Below are 19399 nucleotides of genomic sequence, written 5' to 3' on the forward strand. Positions count from 1 at the left end.
CTTGGGAAGGAAATGGGGCAGAGAGAGAAACAGCAACCGGAAGTTATACCTGTGAGCTAGGATGTGTCATGAAAGAGGTGTTGTACCCTCATTGCTTGGGCTGTCAGTGCTCCCCCAGGCTGTCCTTGACCCGTGTCCTCACACAGGCCAATGGACTGGGCAGGCATGAGATTGTGACTGGAGGGCTTCATTCTTAGTAATTTGCAGATTTCCTTCTGGGATCACATACCTTGATCCTCAGGGGCCAAGTGCCTACAGTGGAACCCTTGCAGGTTTAAATGTCTGCCTTGTAACAGTCTCTACAGTGGTGGATTGTTCTCTAGCAGCTGTCTTTCTTTAATCCCTAGTTTTTCTTCAGCATGGTGTTTGCACCTGCCATATACTGGGACTGTCATATAGTCAGGAGAGAAGTTTTGTCTTGTGCAGAGCAAGTTTGATATTTTCAAAGCTTCAAAAACTTGCTTTACCATTTTAATTGGCCATTTTTTTTCCTCTTAAGGCTCGTGTTATTATTTTTTTTTTAAGATTTATTTATTTGGGGGTGGGGAGCAGAGGAAGAGAGAATCTCAAGCGGACTCCCTGTTGAGCATAGAGCCCAATGCGGGGCTCGATCTCATCACCCCGAGATCATGACCTGAGCTGAAATCAGGAGTTGGCCGCTTAACCGACTGGGCCACTCAGGTGCCCCAAGGCTTGAATTATTTTTAATATTTAGTATATGTTAATATTTAGTACTAAATCTCTCAGTGGGTTGTTAAAAGAACCATATAATAAATTCTTAATACCGTGTGGTTTTGTCATTTGGCCTGTTACCAAGAGACTTAGTGTTGCCTAATTCCACAATCTGTTTTGACACTTTCTTTTTTTGCATGAGAGATGTCAACTGTCAGTTAACAGATCTAACCACAGAGAAATGAGAGAGAGGGCCCTTCTTCCCACATACATTCCCCAGGCTTCTGTTCTTTCCATTAATAAAAGAAGAGAGAAATGTAAGGGTTCATCACATGTAAACCATTGTCCTCTGATGGGTAGATAGGCTTCTGCAGGATTGGCATGTTAGATTGGTTGAGTTTGTCCTTTCCTTTCAGGTGTAAATTACTTGGGGAAGGGCCAGGACCTCTCCTAAGTAAGGCACGGTATTTAGCACTCTGTGGGTGTACCACCAGGGACTTTTTAGATGAGCATTAATCAAACTTTCTAAAGAAACACATAACAATGAATCGTCAAAAGTAACTAAAACATTATGGTTGTCACAAGATGTTTGTCTTTTCATTTTTTAAAGGGATTTTTCCAGGGTGTTTAAAAAGATACCCATAAAATGTCTAAGGGTTAGTGCTTTGCAGGAGGTCAGAATTCATTCTGTCCCAAATGGTCCTTCAACCCTGGAACTCAGGCGAGGGGAGAGTGGAGGAGAAGGCGTCCTGGAGCCGCATTTTCCTAGCATGCACAAGCAGTCATTTGGAAGCCCCGGCTGCTCAGGTAAGAGCAGGAACGTGGAAATGGTATACAATTAAGAGTTGTTCCCAATTAAGCGTTCTTCATTAGCCTGAATGCCCTGTGTCATCAACACTCCCAGAAAGCAGAGGCTTACCTTGGGAGTTCCAGATGAATCGCAGGTTCAGAAGTGGCTGACACTGTAAAACGACAGGTCTTTTATTAGCGAAGCTCTGACATTCCGGTAAAACAGTGACAGAATTATATTGCCCTGCTCTAAAGCTCGGCTCTGTGGAGATAAAAATCAGACTGGGGAGGGACAGTTTCATGCCCAGAGGTGGGCCACCGGGTCAGTTCTTCCTGTCCCTGGGGGTCCTTTCAGCCCCAAGGTCCCCGTCACTCACCTCTGGTTCTCGGTGGAGATGCGGCAGGCGGGGCCCCCGTGCTTATGTAGGCACGAGTGTGCTGACGCTGCCGCCTCTCGCTTTTGTCAGGGAGGGCATTTGGCAACATGACCCTCGGCATAATTCGTACTGACATTTGGCATGTTTGGATATAATTAGAAGTATTCATATCATTTTGAGTATGTGAACCAATCTCCTATAAATAATTCGACAGGGACCAATCTGCCGGCAGAGAATGCTTTCTAGTATGCTGGGAAGGTGATCTTTGACCGTGCCTGGTGGGGCCTCAGAGTCCGTTCCCATGAGCTATATTCGAGCTGGCAAACTCTTCTACACATACCTGTGGTAACCCAGCGATCTGATTCTCGGCAACACATTGCTGTCGGACCGTATCCTCTTCTCTTTATTTGTTACCACAGGAGGCCTGCACTTCATCCCCCTGGGTCACTTCCAAGGCTCACCGTTGGAGTCTGGCCTTGGGCAGCAGCGCCTAGGAGGGAGGAGAGTCTCCTCTGCGCCCCCACCATTGGCCCAGTGCCCACCCCCTCAACACTGAAGAACATTAGTTCAATACAGAATCATATGCCTTCATTGCAGGAAAAAACCCACAGTTAAGCAGAGAGAAAAATTGTCTGTAATCCCAGTATGCACAGATAAGATAAAGATGTCTAAGTGGCATCATGCTATATATGTGATTATAGTACCTATATGTCCCGTAATCTACTTAAAAATTATATTGAAGGTAATTTTCATATCAGTGATAAAATTGGCACCCTTTTTAAATAGAGTATTTTATGATTTTTTTTAAAATTAAGATCTTTCCTTTTCAGTACATTGGGGTTTAATTTATATGCAGCAAAAAATTCACTCTTTAGTCGGCAATTGTATGAGATTTTTTTGGTGCTATTTAAAACATTTTTGACCTTGACGGTAAAATTCCCTTTCTCTGTTGCATGGTTCTAGTTTTTACGCATGAACGGATTCTTGTAGCCACTGTCACAGACAGGACACAGAACGTTTTTCTATGACTTTTGATAAATGTGTGTAGTCCTGTAATCTCTTGCATTTGAATTACATGAAAAATTAAAGCCTTGGACATGAGGCTAGAATTCCCCTTTGATGAACTCACAATGGAGGTAGCTCCCTTCTCTCCAGAGGTGACCAGTTACACCAGTTTGGTGTGTAATATTCCAGACCTTTTCTGTGCCCTTAACTAAGTTATATTTGGGAAAATATAAATTAATGAAATTGGCCTAAGGAGATTAGCCCATAGAAAATACATAACGAGATGTTTAAAATATGTTAGAGAAAGTATCATAGTTTACATATTTACCAACTTGGTTTTTTTTTCATTCTGTACTCCAAGATAATTTTCCATCTTAATACATAAACCAAAATAAGCAACAATTTAGAACATACACAAAAATAGAGAAAATAGTGTATGAACCCATTGTAGTTGTCATCCAGTATTACTAATTATCAGCTCATAGTCAGTCTTGTTTTGTATATACTCCAACCCACTACTCTGTTCCCTGGATTATTTTGATACCACTTAAAAATTTCTGTGTAGAATTCTCTTTGTTCTAGATTATAATCATTTCTTTTTTGTACAAATTCCAGAAGGTTTCTCCTGGTCTAATAGTGATCTTAACTTTGTTCTGGCATCTCAGTCTTATGGAAGTTTTTAAATTTTTATGTAGTGAAAGTTAGAAATACTTTTCATTTGTATTTTTGCTTTTTTGTGCGTATTTTAAAAGAAGGTCTTCTCTAATTCAAGGATTCAGGGTCATAAATATGTTCTTCTGCATTTCCAGCCTAATGCTTTAAAAATAGATATTGACGTTTGTAATCTAGCTGTATTTGTGTAATCTAGCTGTATGTATGTGTGTGTGAATGTAATGTTTCTGAATTCCGTATTTTGTACCATTGTTTCTGAGCCAAAAGCACATATGCTTTGATATCTAGTAGGGCACATTATCCCTAATTATTCGCTTATTTTAAACTTGTCTTTGACAATTCTAACATTCTTTTGTATACATTTTTAGTGTTTTGTTGCTATGGCGAATGGAATTATTTTCTTGATTATCCGTCCTACTTGGTTATTACTGGCATGTGGCACAGAACCTCAGGTCTGTTTGTGGCAGTCGTATGTAACCTTCCTCATTTCCCAGACGCCTTGCAGCATAGGGCAGCCATGTGACACTATTTTGGCTAATGAGGAAGTGTGAGCAGGAGTTGCTGGGTGGGACTTCCAGAAAGGGAGCAGAGTCCACTGGTGACTATCTGTCCCTTTCCCTTCTCAGCCCATTTCGGTGGAGAACACAGATGTAATGGTGGAGCTATAGCCTTGAAAGAAAGATCAAGAGAATTTCAAAGACAGTGTTGACATCTGTGAGTTGACTTTTAATATGTGAAGAAGAAAATGAACCACTGATATTAATAAGGCATGATTTATTCAGATTTTCTGTTACCTACAAACTCAGTCCTTAACAGATGTGTGGTGTTTCAGAAAGTTGGTTTTACTGGTATCTTTCATTTGACCCCCTTGCAGAGCTTCCTTATCACTTCTGACAGTTTATGTGAAACTCTTGGGGTTTTGATGTAGTATGCAAATAATCACAATTTTGTGTCTTTCTTTCATAACTTTTATGTTATTCATTTTCTTTTTCTAATTGCATTTTCTGAGATGCTTAGGACAATGCTGAATAATAACAGTAGGTTACTTATACCCTAGACAAGGTAAATGATCCTTATTTTGTTCCTGACGTTAGCTGGGTTGCCTCTGACATTTCAAGTGTGATATTTACTGGATACTTTATATCTAGTTTGCCAGTGATTTTAATCATATACATGAATTAAACTGCTTCATTCCTGGATACTTGATGAAGAGAATTGAAAACGTATGCTTATACAAAATTTCATACACAGGTATTCATAGCACCATCATCCATAATAGCAAAAAAAGTGGAAACAATCCAGATGTTTACCAACAGGCAAATGGATAAATGAAATGTGGTCTATCTACATGAGGGAGTAATCTTCAGCCGGGAATGGGAGTCAAGTACTGATACATGTTACAGCATGGATGAACCTTGAACCTCAAAAAGATTGTGCTGAAGTGACAGACATAGTGCACTTATATTTGACGATCCCTTACCTATCAAGGGTCAACAACAGGCAAATCCATGGAGACAGAAAGTAGATCAGTGCACCAGAGGAGCATGGTCTGGAGAGGGGACACTGGGGAGTGACTGTAATGGGATTTCTTTTTGAGGCGACCAAATGTTCTGAAATTAGATAGTGGTTATGATTGTATAACTTTGTGAATCTACAAAAACCACTGAACTTATATTTAAATGGTGAATTGTGTCTTTAAAAATGCATTGGATTTAACAAAAAATTTAAAAATGCATTGGATTTTTATTCTGCATTTATTGAGATTATTTTTTTCTCCTCAAATTTTAAAGGTAGAGAATTATGTAGGAGATTTTCTCACTTGTACTGCTAAAATTCATGAAATGGGAGCACCTGGGTGGCTCAGTGGGTTAAGCCTCTGCCTTCGGCTCAGGTCATGATCTCAGGGTCCGGGGATCGAGTCCCACATCGGGCTCTCTGCTCAGCGGAGAACCTGCTTCCTCCTCTATCTCTCTCTGCCTGCCTCTCTGCCTACTTGTGATCTCTCTCTGTGAAATAAATAAATAAAATCTTTAAAAAAATTCATGAAATGAAATCTATAGAAATAACATTGTTTAATTTTCTGCTGATCAAGTGTACTAATTTTTTTTTTTAATGTGGGATTTCTGCATCTGAATTCATTATGGGACTATGACGTGGTTTTCTTTTCTTATGTTGTCCTCTTCTGGTTTTGATATCAGCATCATGCTAGGTCTTATAAAATAAGTAGCTTCCTCTTTCTGTTTTCTGCAGAATTGTGTTTAGAATATGAGTACTCTGTTCTGCAAACATTTGGTAGAGTTCCTTCATAGCCTCTTTGGAGAAGGAATCTTTTACTTACTCTTGTAATAGAAGATTTTTTTTAAAAGATTTTATTTATTTATTTGACAGGGAGATCACAAGTAGGCAAGCGGGTGGGGCTGGGGGGAAGCAGGCTCCTCGCCAAGCAGACAGCCCGATGCGGGGCTCGATCCCAGGACCCTGAGATCATGACCTGACTGGAAGACTGAGTCTTAACCCACTGAGCCACCCAGGCATTCCAATATTTTGACTTTTGTTGTGCCTATCTTTTTATAATTGAAAACCTCCTAAACAATTCCACTGTATTTTTTATTCCCTTTTATTCCTCTTCTACATAGTTTAATTTTGTTCTTTTTATTCCAAATCGTATTTGCTAAAGTTTTGTCTTTTGTGTTGGTCTTTTTTTTTTTAATTTTTTTAATTTTATTTTTTATAAACATATAATATCTTTTTATCCCCAGGGGTACAGGTCTGTGAATCGCCAGGTTTACACACTTCACAGCACTCACCATAGCACATACCCTCCCCAATGTCCATAATCCCACCCCCCCAACCCCCCTCCCCCCATTAACCCTCAGTTTGTTTTGTGAGATTAAGAGTCACTTATGGTTTGTCTCCCTCCCAATCCCATCTTGTTTCATTTATTCTTCTCCTACCCCCTTAACCCCCCATGTTGCATCTCCTCTCCCTCATATCAGGGAGATCATATGATGGTTGTCTTTCTCCGATTGACTTATTTCGCTAAGCATGATACCCTCTAGTTCCATCCACGTCGTCGCAAATGGCAAGATTTCATTTCTTTTGATGGCTGCATAGTATTCCATTGTGTATATATACCACATCTTCTTTATCCATTTGTCTGTTGATGGACATCTAGGTTCTTTCCATAGTTTGGCTATTGTAGACATTGCTGCTATAAACATTCGGGTGCACGTGCCCCTTCGGATCACTACGTTTGTATCTTTAGGGTAAATACCCAGCAGTGCAATTGCTGGGTCATAGGGTAGTTCTATTTTCAACATTTTGAGGAACCTCCATGCTGTTTTCCAGAGTGGTTGCACCAGCTTGCATTCCCACCAACAGTGTAGGAGGGTTCCCCTTTCTCCGCATCCTCGCCAGCATCTGTCATTTCCTAACTTGTTAATTTTAGCCATTCTTACTGGTGTGAGGTGGTATCTCATTGTGGTTTTGATTTGTATTTCCCTGATGCCGAGTGATGTGGAGCACTTTTTCATGTGTCTGTTCGCCTTCTGGATGTCTTCTTTGCAGAAATGTCTGTTCATGTCCTCTGCCCATTTCTTGATTGGATTATTTGTTCTTTGGGTGTTGAGTTTGCTAAGTTCTTTATAGATTTTGGACACTAGCCCTTTATCCGATATGTCATTTGCAAATATCTTCTCCCATTCTGTCAGTTGTCTTTTGGTTTTGTTAACTGTTTCCTTTGCTGTGCAAAAGCTTTTGATCTTGATGAAATCCCAATAGTTCATTTTTGCCCTTGCTTCCCTTGCCTTTGGCGATGTTCCTAGGAAGATGTTGCTGCGGCTGAGGTCGAAGAGGTTGCTGCCTGTGTTCTCCTCAAGGATTTTGATGGATTCCTTTCTCACATTGAGGTCCTTCATCCATTTTGAGTCTATTTTCGTGTGTGGTGTAAGGAAATGGTCCAATTTCATTTTTCTGCATGTGGCTGTCCAATTTTCCCAACACCATTTGTTGAAGAGGCTGTCTTTTTTCCATTGGATATTCTTTCCTGCTTTGTCGAAGATTAGTTGACCATAGAGTTGAGGGTCTATTTCTGGGCTCTCTATTCTGTTCCATTGATCTATGTGTCTGTTTTTGTGCCAGTACCATGCTGTCTTGATGATGACAGCTTTGTAATAGAGCTTGAAGTCCGGAATTGTGATGCCACCAACTTTGGCTTTCTTTTTCAATATTCCTTTGGCTATTCGAGGTCTTTTCTGGTTCCATATAAATTTTAGGATTATTTGTTCCATTTCTTTGAAAAAAATGGATGGTACTTTGATAGGAATTGCATTAAATGTGTAGATTGCTTTAGGTAGCATAGACATTTTCACAATATTTATTCTTCTAATCCAGGAGCATGGAACATTTTTCCATTTCTTTGTGTCTTCCTCAATTTCTTTCATGAGTACTTTATAGATTTCTGTGTATAGATTCTTAGTCTCTTTGGTTAGATTTATTCCTAGGTATCTTATAGTTTTGGGTGCAATTGTAAATGGGATGGACTCCTTAATTTCTCTTTCTTCTGTCTTGTTGTTGGTGTAGAGAAATGCAACTGATTTCTGGGCATTGATTTTATATCCTGACACTTTACTGAATTCCTGTACAAGTTCTAGCAGTTTTGGAGTGGAGTCTTTTGGGTTTTCCACATATAGTATCATAACATCTGCGAAGAGTGATAGTTTGACTTCTTCTTTGCCGATTTGGATGCCTTTAATTTCCTTTTGTTGTCTGATTGCTGAGGCTAGGACTTCTAGTACTATGTTGAATAGCAGTGGTGATAACAGACATCCCTGCCGTGTTCCTGACCTTAGCGGAAAAGCTTTCAGTTTTTCTCCATTGAGAATGATATTTGCGATGGGTTTTTCATAGATGGCTTTGATAATATTGAGGTAGGTGCCCTCTATCCCTACACTTTGAAGAGTTTTGATCAGGAAGGGATGCTGTACTTTGTCAAATGCTTTTTCAGCATCTATGGAGAGTATCATATGGTTCTTGTTCTTTCTTTTATTAATGTGTTGTATCACATTGATTGATTTGCGGATGTTGAACCAACCTTGCAGCCCTGGAATAAATCCCACTTGGTCGTGGTGAATAATCCTTTTAATGTACTGTTGAATCCTATTGGCTAGTATTTTGGCGAGAATTTTTGCATCTGTGTTCATCAAGGATATTGGTCTGTAGTTCTCTTTTTTGATGGGATCCTTGTCTGGTTTTGGGATCAAGGTGATGCTGGCCTCATAAAATGAGTTTGGAAGTTTTCCTTCCATTTCTATTTTTTGGAACAGTTTCAGGAGAATAGGAATTAGTTCTTCTTTAAATGTTTGGTAGAATTCCCCCGGGAAGCCATCTGGCCCTGGGCTTTTGTTTGTTTGGAGATTTTTGATGACTGTTTCAATCTCCTTACTGGTTATGGGTCTGTTCAGGCTTTCTATTTCTTCCTGGTTCAGTTGTGGTAGTTTATATGTCTCTAGGAATGCATCCATTTCTTCCAGATTGTCAAGTTTGTTGGCGTAGAGTTGCTCATAGTATGTTCTTATAATTGTCTGTATTTCTTTGGTGTTCGTTGTGATCTCTCCTCTTTCATTCATGATTTTATTTATTTGGGTCCTTTCTCTTTTATTTTTGATAAGTCTGGCCAGGGGTTTATCGATCTTATTAATTCTTTCAAAGAACCAGCTCCTAGTTTCGTTGATTTGTTCTATTGTTTTTTTGGTTTCTATTTCATTGATTTCTGCTCTGATCTTTATGATTTCTCTTCTTCTGCTGGGTTTAGGGTTTCTTTCTTGTTCTTTCTCTAGCTCTTTTAGGTGTAGGGTTAGGTTGTGTACCTGAGTCCTTTCTTGTTTCTTGAGAAAGGCTTGTACCGCTATATATTTTCCTCTCAGGACTGCCTTTGTTGTGTCCCACAGATTTTGAACCGTTGTGTTTTCATTATCATTTGTTTCCATGAATTTTTTCAACTCTTCTTTAATTTCCTGGTTGACCCATTCATTCTTTAGAAGGATGCTGTTTAGTCTCCATGTATTTGGGTTCTTTCCAAATTTCCTCTTGTGATTGAGTTCTAACTTCAGAGCATTGTGGTCTGAAAATATGCAGGGAATGATTCCAATCTTTTGATAACGGTTGAGACCTGATTTAGGACCGAGAATATGATCTATTCTGGAGAATGTTCCATGTGCACTAGAGAAGAATGTGTATTCTGTTGCTTTGGGATGAAATGTTCTGAATATATCTGTGATGTCCATCTGGTCCAGTGTGTCATTTAAGGCCTTGATTTCCTTGTTGATCTTTTGCTTGGATGATCTGTCCATTTCAGTGAGGGGAGTGTTAAAGTCCCCTTCGATTATTGTATTATTGTCAATGTGTTTCTTTGATTTTGTTATTAATTGGTTTATATAGTTGGCTGCTCCCATGTTAGGGGCATAGATATTTAAAATTGTTAGATCTTCTTGTTGGACAGTTCCTTTGAGTATGATATAGTGTCCTTCCTCATCTCTTATTATAGTCTTTGGCTTAAAATCTAATTGATCTGATATAAGGATTGCCACTCCTGCTTTTTTCTGATGTCCATTAGCATGGTAAATTCTTTTCCACCCCCTCACTTTAAATCTGGAGGTGTCTTCAGGTTTAAGATGAGTTTCTTGTAGGCAACATATAGATGGGTTTTGTTTTTTTATCCATTCTGATACCCTGTGTCTTTTGATTGGGGCATTTAGCCCATTAACATTCAGGGTAAGTATTGAGAGATATGAATTTAGTGCCATTGTATTGCCTGTAAGGTGACTGTTATTGTATATTGTCTCTGTTTCTTTCTGATCTACTACTTTTAGGGTCTCTCTTTGCTTAGAGGACCCCTTTCAATATTTCCTGTAGAGCTGGTTTGGTATTTGCAAATTCTTTCAGTTTTTGTTTGTCCTGGAAGCTTTTAATCTCTCCTTCTATTTTCAATGATAGCCTAGCTGGATATAGTATTCTTGGCTGCATGTTTTTCTCGTTTAGTACTCTGAATATATCATGCCAGCTCTTTCTGGCCTGCCAGGTCTCTGTGGATAAGTCTGCTGCCAATCTAATACTTTTACCATTGTATGTTACAGACTTCTTTTCCCGGGCTGCTTTCAGGATCTTCTCTTTGTCACTAAGACTTGTAAATTTTACTATTAGGTGACGGGGTGTGGACCTATTCTTATTGATTTTGAGGGGGGTTCTCTGAACCTCCTGGATTTTGATGCTTGTTCCCTTTGCCATATTGGGGAAATTCTCTCCAATAATTCTCTCCAATATACCTTCTGCTCCCCTCTCTGTTTCCTCTTCTTCTGGAATCCCAATTATTCTAATGTTGTTTCGTCTTATGGTGTCACTTATCTCTCGAATTCTCCCCTCATGGTCCAGTAGCTGTTTGTCCCTCTTTTGCTCAGCTTCTTTATTCTCTGTCATTTGGTCTTCTAAATCGCTAATTCTTTCTTCTGCCTCATTTATCCTAGCAGTGAGAGCCTCCATTTTTGATTGCACTTCATTAATAGCTTTTTTGATTTCAACTTGGTTAGATTTTAGTTCTTTTATTTCTCCAGAAAGGGCTTTTATATCTCCCGAGATGGTTTCTCTAATATCTTCCATGCCTTTTTCAAGCCCGGCTAGAACCTTGAGAATCGTCATTCTGAACTCTAGATCTGACATATTACCAATGTCTGTATTGATTAGGTCCCTAGCCTTTGGTACTGCCTCTTGTTCTTTTGTGGCGAATTTTTCCGCCTTGTCATTTTGTCCAGATAAGAGTAGATGAAGGAGCAAGTAAAATACTAAAAGGGTGGCCACAACCCCAGGAAAATATGCTTTAGCCAAATCAGAAGAGATCCCAAATCGTGAGGGGGAGAAAGGGGATAAAAAGTAATACAAGAAAACCAAGAAAGAAAAAAATATAAAAAGGAAAAAAATATATATATATATATATTAGATAAACTAGTTAAAAAACGTTAAAAAAGAAAAGGGTAAAAGTTAAAAAAATTTAGCAGAAGAAGAAAAATAAATTGAAAAAGAAAAAAAATTAAATTAACTGCAAGGCTAAAGAATCATGGGGAGAAAGCCATGAGTTCCGTGCTTTGCTTTCTCCTCCTTTGGAATTACGCTGCTCTCCTTGGTATTGAAACTGTACTCCTTGGTGGGTGAACTTGGTCCTGGTTGAGCTTCTTCTTGATCTTCTCGGGGAGGGGCCTGTTGTAGTGATTCTCAAGTGTCTTTGCCCCGGGCGGAGTTGCACCGCCCTTACCAGGGGCCGGGCTGAGTAATCCGCTCGGGTTCGCTTTCGGGAGCTTTTGTTCCCTGAGCGCTTTCCGTAGAGTTCCGGAGGGCGGGAATGAAGATGGCGGCCTCCCGGTCTCCGGCCCAGAGGAGCCGAGAGCCCGGGGCCCCACTCCTCAGTGCGCCCTCAGAGAACAGCGCCGATTTACTCCCGTCACCCTGCCTCCGGCCGCGCTCCGAGCTGACCGAGCCTGCGACCGGTTCAAGGTAACCCCGAGCTTAGAGCTCACTCCTCGGCTCTGTCTCTGTAGCCGGCTTCCCCGTTCTAATACCTGCAAGCTCTGCGACACTCAGACAACCCCGATCCTTCTGTGACCCTGCGGGACCTGAGGCCACGCTGACCCTGCGTGGGCTTCACCCCAGTTAAGCCTCTGGAGCGATGTCCCTCAGCGGAACAGACTTTTAAAAGTCCCGATTTTGTGCTCCGTTGCTCCGCCGCTTGCCGGGAGCCGGCCCCTCCCCCCGCGGTCTATCTTCCCGTGGCTTTGGATTCACTTCTCCGCCAGTCCTACCTTTCAGAAAGTGGTTGATTTTCTGTTTCTAGAGTTGCTGTTCGTCTTCTCTTCCATCTCCCGTTGGATTTGTAGGTGTTTGCAATCTTTAGATAAGCTATCTAGCTGATCTCCCGCTACCTGAAGTAGTCTCAGCCTGCTACTTCTCCGCCATCTTGACTCTCCCTTGTGTTGGTCTTTTAAATTTAGTTTTGCCAAATAACTTTTTTCCCTGTTTCTCCTATTTTGTATTTGCTTTTAATCTCATCCATTCCTTTCTTTTATTTCTTTAGGCTTATTTTACTGGTCTGTATTCAACATCTTAAATTGAAAGCTTCATTTATTTTCATTCTTTCATAGGATCTTACAGGTTTATTTGTGGTTATAAATTTTTCTTTGGTAACTACTTTGGCTGAATCCATCCCACAGGTTGATAGGTGGTACTCTGCTTGTCCTTCAGTTATAATTACTTTAAAATTTCCATTTCCATTTCAATCCCCAAATTGTCTAAGGTACATTTGGTTTTTAGATTTTCAGATGAATAATTTAGGCATTGGGGAAGGGTTCTCTTTTAGCTGTTAATTCTTTTCATTGTGTGTGTGTGCTCAGCTTATTTCCTGGTAGACCCAGTAGGAATGAGGGATGTTTTTTGTACGTGTATGTTTCTGTTTCTGTTTGTGTGTGTAAGTAATAAGAAAATTCAGATAGCATCCAGGTAAGAATATTATCAGCGCCCCAGAAACCTTTCAGGATCCTCCTCATTATAACTCTGATTTCCCTCACCTAAAGGTAACTGCGATTTTTGCTTTTATGAGAATCATTTCTCTGCTTTTCTGTATAGTTTCATTATTTGTGTATGCATCTGTAAATAATACATACACATTTTCCTACCTGTTTTTGAATTTCATATAAATACAACTTTATTTATTGTTTAGTATCTCTCTTCTTTTACCTGGCATTATTGTGTGGTGTTTTTTTGCCTCATAAAGTTACATGTAACTGTAGTTTATTTTCTTTACTGTGCAGTATTACACTGTATGATAATACTTTAAAAAATTTGTTTATCTGATAGAGAGAGAGAGAGAGAGCGTGCACAAGCAGGGGGAGCGGCGGGCAAAGGGAGAGGGGGAAGCAGGCTCCTTAAAGGGTTGGGGAGTCTGATGTGGGGCTTGATCCCAAGACCCCAGGATCATGACCTGAGTCGAATGCAGATGCTTAACCAACTGAGCCACCCAGGTGCTCCTATATGATAATATTCTATTATAGACAAAATTTGGGGTTTTTCCCCAATTTTTTGCTGTAGCTTTTTATTTTATTTATTTTTTATGAGATGAACAGTGACTGTCACTTCTGTAGTCGGAAGTTTTTGTTTATTGTTCTAGAAATAGTTGATACTTCTTTTGTGGTTTTGTACATGGGTCAGATCTCCTCCTCTTCTTTAACAGCTTTATTCAGGTAGAATTTTATATACCTTAAAAATCACCCATTTTAAGTATAGTTCGATGGGTTTTAGTAAGTTTTTGCAGTTATGCAACATCACCATAGTCCAGTTTTATCAGCACTTTCATCAACTCAGAATGTTCCCTAGTGCCCATTTGCATTCAGGTCCCATTCCAGCCCCAGACCGCAAGCAAACACTTACCTGCTTTCCGTCTCTGTAGTTTTGGCTTTTCTAGAAATTTCCTGTAAATGGAATTGTACAGTGTACCTTCTCTTGTGTAGGCTCCTTTCCCTTGGCCTGTTTTGGACTTCATGCATGTTTTTGCTTATATCAGTTGTTTGGTCATTTTTAGTGTGTGAGCTCCTCGTATGGATGCACAACATCGTGTTCATCTGTTCACCAGCTAATGGACATTTGAACCATTTCCATTTTTGGCTGCCATGAATAATGCTGTTAATAATGTTCCATACAAGCCATTGTACGGACATTTGTTTTCATTTCTCTTAGGTAAATAGCTAGGAGTTGAATTGCTAGGTGGTGCAACTTTTTAAGAAACTGCCAAATTCTTTTCCATGGTGGCTGTACATTTTACATTTCCACCAATAATATGAGGGTTCCAGTTTCTTTACATTCTCACCTACAGTTGTGTTGTCCTTTCTCTTTGCTTACGGCCATCTGCCTGAGTGTAATGTCGTATCCCATGTGGTTTTAATTTTCGTTTCGTTAATGAATAATGCTTTTGGTTACTCTTTCATGTGCTTATTTGCCATTTATGTATTTTCTTTAGGTGAAGTGTCTATCTAATTCTTTAGCCCATATAGTCTTTTTTTCTTTTCCCTGCATGGCTCAGTTTTTGAGTTTTTGTTGTTGTTGTTTGTTTGTTTTTTTGTTTTTAGGTAGACTCCACACCCATTGTGGAGCCCAGCATGGGGCTCTAATTCATGCTGGTGAGATCAACACCTGAGCAAAGAGTCAGGCACTTAACTGAGCCATCCAGGTGCCCTAAGAGTGTTTTTAGCCTTTTTATTTTTCATTACTCCCCCCTGAAGAGAAAAATTAACTGAATTAAATTAATTAATTAAGTTTAATTCTTGCTAAGAAACACTAAGCAATAGTATTTTAATTAAATACATTTAGATTTAATTAATTTCTCCCTAACAAGAGAAATTAAGCAGTAAGTTTTTTTTTTTTTTTTTCAGTTAGGGTCGTTCTTAGTAGGCTGAGGGAAGAGGCACAAGTAATATAGTACCAAAGATTTGTTTTGCTTCTCTAAGAACTAATTTTCACTTCTTAAAGAGTGGTAATATCTCTGTTGAAATTGCATCTCTCAGGGTGTCTCACTGGCTCAGTTGGTGGAACATGGGACTCTTGATCTCAGGGTTGTGAGTCTGACTCCATGTTGGGTAAAGAGATTACTTAAAAATAAAATCTTCAGGGGCGTCTGGGTGGCTGTCATTAAGCATCTGCCTTCGGCCCAGGTCATGATCCTGGAGTCCTGGGATCAAGCCCCACATCGGGCTCCCTGCTCAGTGGGAAGCCTGCTTCTCCCTCTCCCATGCTCCCTACCTGTGTTCCCTTTCTTTCTGTGTTTCTCTGTTATATAAATAAATAAAATATTTAAAAACTTTTTCATAAAAAAGAATGCATATATTAGATGATTAAAAATCATTTATAGTTTCTCATTGTTGGCTATAAAATTTAATATTTATTCAACATAGAGGTTGGAAAAGGAAGGTTCCACAGTTAGAGCCTGAGGGGACTGGGGCTGGCACCATTGCCAACTAGATTTTTTTAATTGAAATGTACAAAATTTAATATTTATCTCAACAATTGAGGTTGTTATTTGTGTTATTCAGTCATCTATGTTTTTAGCTTTGTTTACTTGGTCTGTAAATTCTCTAGTAGGCCCAAGTTAAACTCCACTACTGTTGTTCTCACATCTTTCAGATTTTGTTTGTATAATTAAAAGATAGCCTCTAATAATTCCATAGAAATTTGTGATCATTTAACTTTCTGGTAAATTGTGTCTTTTAAAAATTAAATATAAACCACCCCTGCCTCATTTAGTATTATTTTGCCTTGAATTCTGTTTTTTCTAATATTTTTGCTATATTTTACTTTTTGGTAGCATATAGATGGGTGATCTTTTCCTATACCTTTATTTTTAAATTCTCTGAGTTATTTTATTTAACATTTAGCTTTTAAAAAACAAGTGGTAGGTACTGTAAAAATCCAATATGAGAGCTTTTTTTTAATAGGTTTTAGAGGCAACAAACTGGCTAGCATGCTTTTTATGATGTGTACAGTGTTTTAAATATAAGTTTAATCAGATGTTATTTTGTTTGATTTTAGGGAAGTCACCTAATCCCTTTAAGCCTCAGTTTGTTTATCTGTCAAAGGAAAATAATGACTTTCTACCATCTCACAGGACTAGTGTGAGTATTCAGTGAAAAATATATGTAGAGCATCTGGAAACACAGAAAGTATTTAAAAAGTATTGGCTATGCTCACTGTGTCTCAAATAGTGTAAAAAATGGGCTTTATTGCTGTGAGTCGTGGAATATCACTGGAGTCTTAACCAAGGAAATGACATTGTAAGATTTGCGTTTTAAACACAGTGATGGTAGCAGCATGGAAGGTGAATTGGAGGAATAAAGCAGAGATAAAGAAACCACTTAAACAGTTGTACTATTTTGGGAGAGCTGAGAATCTGCTCTAAGCCAGCAGCTCTTGGAAAAGAAGAGAAGGAGATATAATCAAGAAGTATTTGGGTTGTAGATCGACTGCTTGCTGCTGGTGAAATAGAAATAATTTTAGATGTTCAGGAATCATCTCAAGACAACTAAAATTACACTGAATTTCCTGACAACGGGCGGTAATATTTCTCACGGAAAGGGAACAGATTTGGAAGTACTAGACAAAAAAGAGAAAACTCGATGGAGCCTTACAATTTCAGAGTTCATGGTAAAAGAACAGAAATTTCTGGGAATAATGAGTGAGCTTTCACGAGACAATGAGGTGATAACCCATCCTGTCTGACATTAAACATGTTTAGGAATATGGTGATTAAAACAGTATAATATTAGTGTAGGTGAAGACGAGTAGATTAGTAGAACATAATATATATAGTCCAAAGATAGGTTCTTGCATGTTTGGCAATTTAAAATATGATAAATGTAGTGTTTTAATCGGGGGGGGGGGGGAAGAAAGACTAAGGTGGGGTTGAGATTTATCATTAGCAATGTAATTATGGTAGGTCCTTCCCTGACATCATTTATAAAAATAAGTTCTAGGTGAATTGAAGCCTTAAGCATTAAAACAAAGCCCAATAATGAAAGTAGTAGAAATTGTATACATATCCTTCAAATCAAGAAGAAAGGGAGTATAAGCAAATAGAAAAAGATAGCCAAAAAGATAGAAGTGGACGGAAGAGGCAGTACAAATGGCCAATGAACTTGATAACACACTCAACCTCAGGAGTTGCAAGATCGGATAACAGCTGGTATATCTCACCCATCAGCTTGACAAATAGAACCATTTCTTCGTAGCAAATGGTGGTGTTGGAGAGTGGATGCCCTCATACGGCTTGGGTAAGGGTGTAATTCCTGGGCAATATGTTGCTTCTTTTGAGATGTGAAATTGCAGCAAATTCCCCTCTTATTCTTCTTTCTACAGAAGCACAGGGAACTAGGAAGATATGTCAAGGGTTGTACATTTAGCATTTCTTCTAATAACAAAACTTTGGAAACAACTTAAATGTCCATTTAGTTCCTTTGTAATTTAGCTGAGTGGCCACCTGTTAAATGGTGGTGCTCTGATTATGTGGTCAGTGGTTGATACCTGATACTCGCTTGAATTTGAGAATAGGATTAGCATAATACATTTTCCACTTGTTTTCTTTGAGATGTAACCCTGGAAATGGAAAACCTTATTTAAAATAACAATGAAGAGTTTTAATGGGCAATATAAATAAGAAAACTGAACTTCTAGATAGATTTTTGCTAAAGCCTATTTATTTGTGTATTCCAACCTTCTCCAGTGTGTAGATATCTCTTAACACAATTGTTGTGTGACAACTCATTTAAGTTAGAGTAAAAGCCCTTCCAAGGTCTGGCTCTTATTCCTTGTCCTTGCTTTTCTTGCTAGTATCTGCTTACAATTAAGCCCGGGCCAGCATTAAATTACTCTATCTAATGATCCTTCTGCTCTAAGAGTTCATGTCAGAAGTTAGCTTATAATTCCTAAGATTCCCTTTGCCCTAAGGATTTATGTGTTCTCTCCCTCCAGTGAGGACAAGCAGCGGAATTACAGTCACTAAAGGAATCTCTGCCTCTCTTTACAAAGCTCTGTAATTATCTCATCTTTGAACAAAGGAAATCACTCGCCTTTCATAGTACTTATGCCAAAGAGGAATGTTATAGATTAATCTGTGGGGTTTTTAAAAAAGATTTTATTTATTTATTTGAGAGAAAGAGCAAGAGAGAGAGAGAGAGAGAGAGAGAGAAAGAGAGTGAGTGCGTGCACAAGCAGGGGAGGGGCAGAGGAAGAGGGAAGAAGCAGGCTTCTGGCTGAGCAGGGAGCCCTGTTTAGCACTCAACCCTCAGACCCTGGGATCATGACTTGAGCCAAAGACAAATGCTTAACCGACTGAGCCATTCAGGTGCGCCTCATCTCTTTTTTTGCATGTAGTTAATTTGGTGGTGATCGTATTTCATTATGAGGGTATAGTGTATTTTGTTCATCTGTTCTTTTGCTGATGGATATTCTTACCTTTTTGTGAATGCATCTTTCATTTCTTCTGGTTAAATTCCAAAGAGTAGAATTGGCAGATCAAAAGGTGTCTGGAAGTGTATTTAACAGATAACAAATGACCAAACATTTTTCAAAAATAGTTGAACCATTTTACATTCTCACTAATAATACATGAGAGATGTGTTGTCTAGCATCCTTGCCAGTATTTGTCATTGTCCATCTTTATAATTTTAGCCATTCTTATGGATGTCTAGTGGAATTTCTTTATGGTTTTTAAACTGTATCCTCCTGACCAATGATACGGAGCATCTTTTAATGTGGTTATTAGACCTTCACATACCTTCTTGTTGAAAGTGTCTGTCACATTCCTTTGCCCATTTTTACTGGATTGTTTTGCTTCCCTTATTGTTTTGTATATGTTCTCATAGATACAATAAAGTTCTTTGTTGGATTTATGTATTACATATATTTTCTCCCAGCTTGTGATTTGTCTTTTTGTGTTCTCAACAGTATCTTGGTGAGCAGTAGTTTTAATTTTACTTTTGAAGAGGAGATTTTATCATTTTTTTCTCTTTATTTAGTACTTGTGTTCTGTTTAAGAGTTTTTGCACACATCACAAAAATATTTTCCACATTTTTTTAGAGGATTTATAATTTTAGGATTTGCCTCTAGGTTTGTTTTCTGTATTGAGTTAATTGCATATTGTATGAGTTATTATTTGTTCATACAGATGTCTAATTGATTATCATTTTTTACAGACTTCCCTTTCTACATTGAATTGCATTTGCACCTTAGTAAAAAGTCATTTGGTAGTAAATATAGTGGATTTATTTTTAAGATCTCTATTCCTCTTTATTCTATTCCA

Source organism: Enhydra lutris, unplaced genomic scaffold (assembly GCF_002288905.1).
Source record: "Enhydra lutris kenyoni isolate GAN:26980312 unplaced genomic scaffold, ASM228890v2 scaffoldscaffold82, whole genome shotgun sequence".
Lineage (NCBI taxonomy): Eukaryota > Metazoa > Chordata > Mammalia > Carnivora > Mustelidae > Enhydra > Enhydra lutris.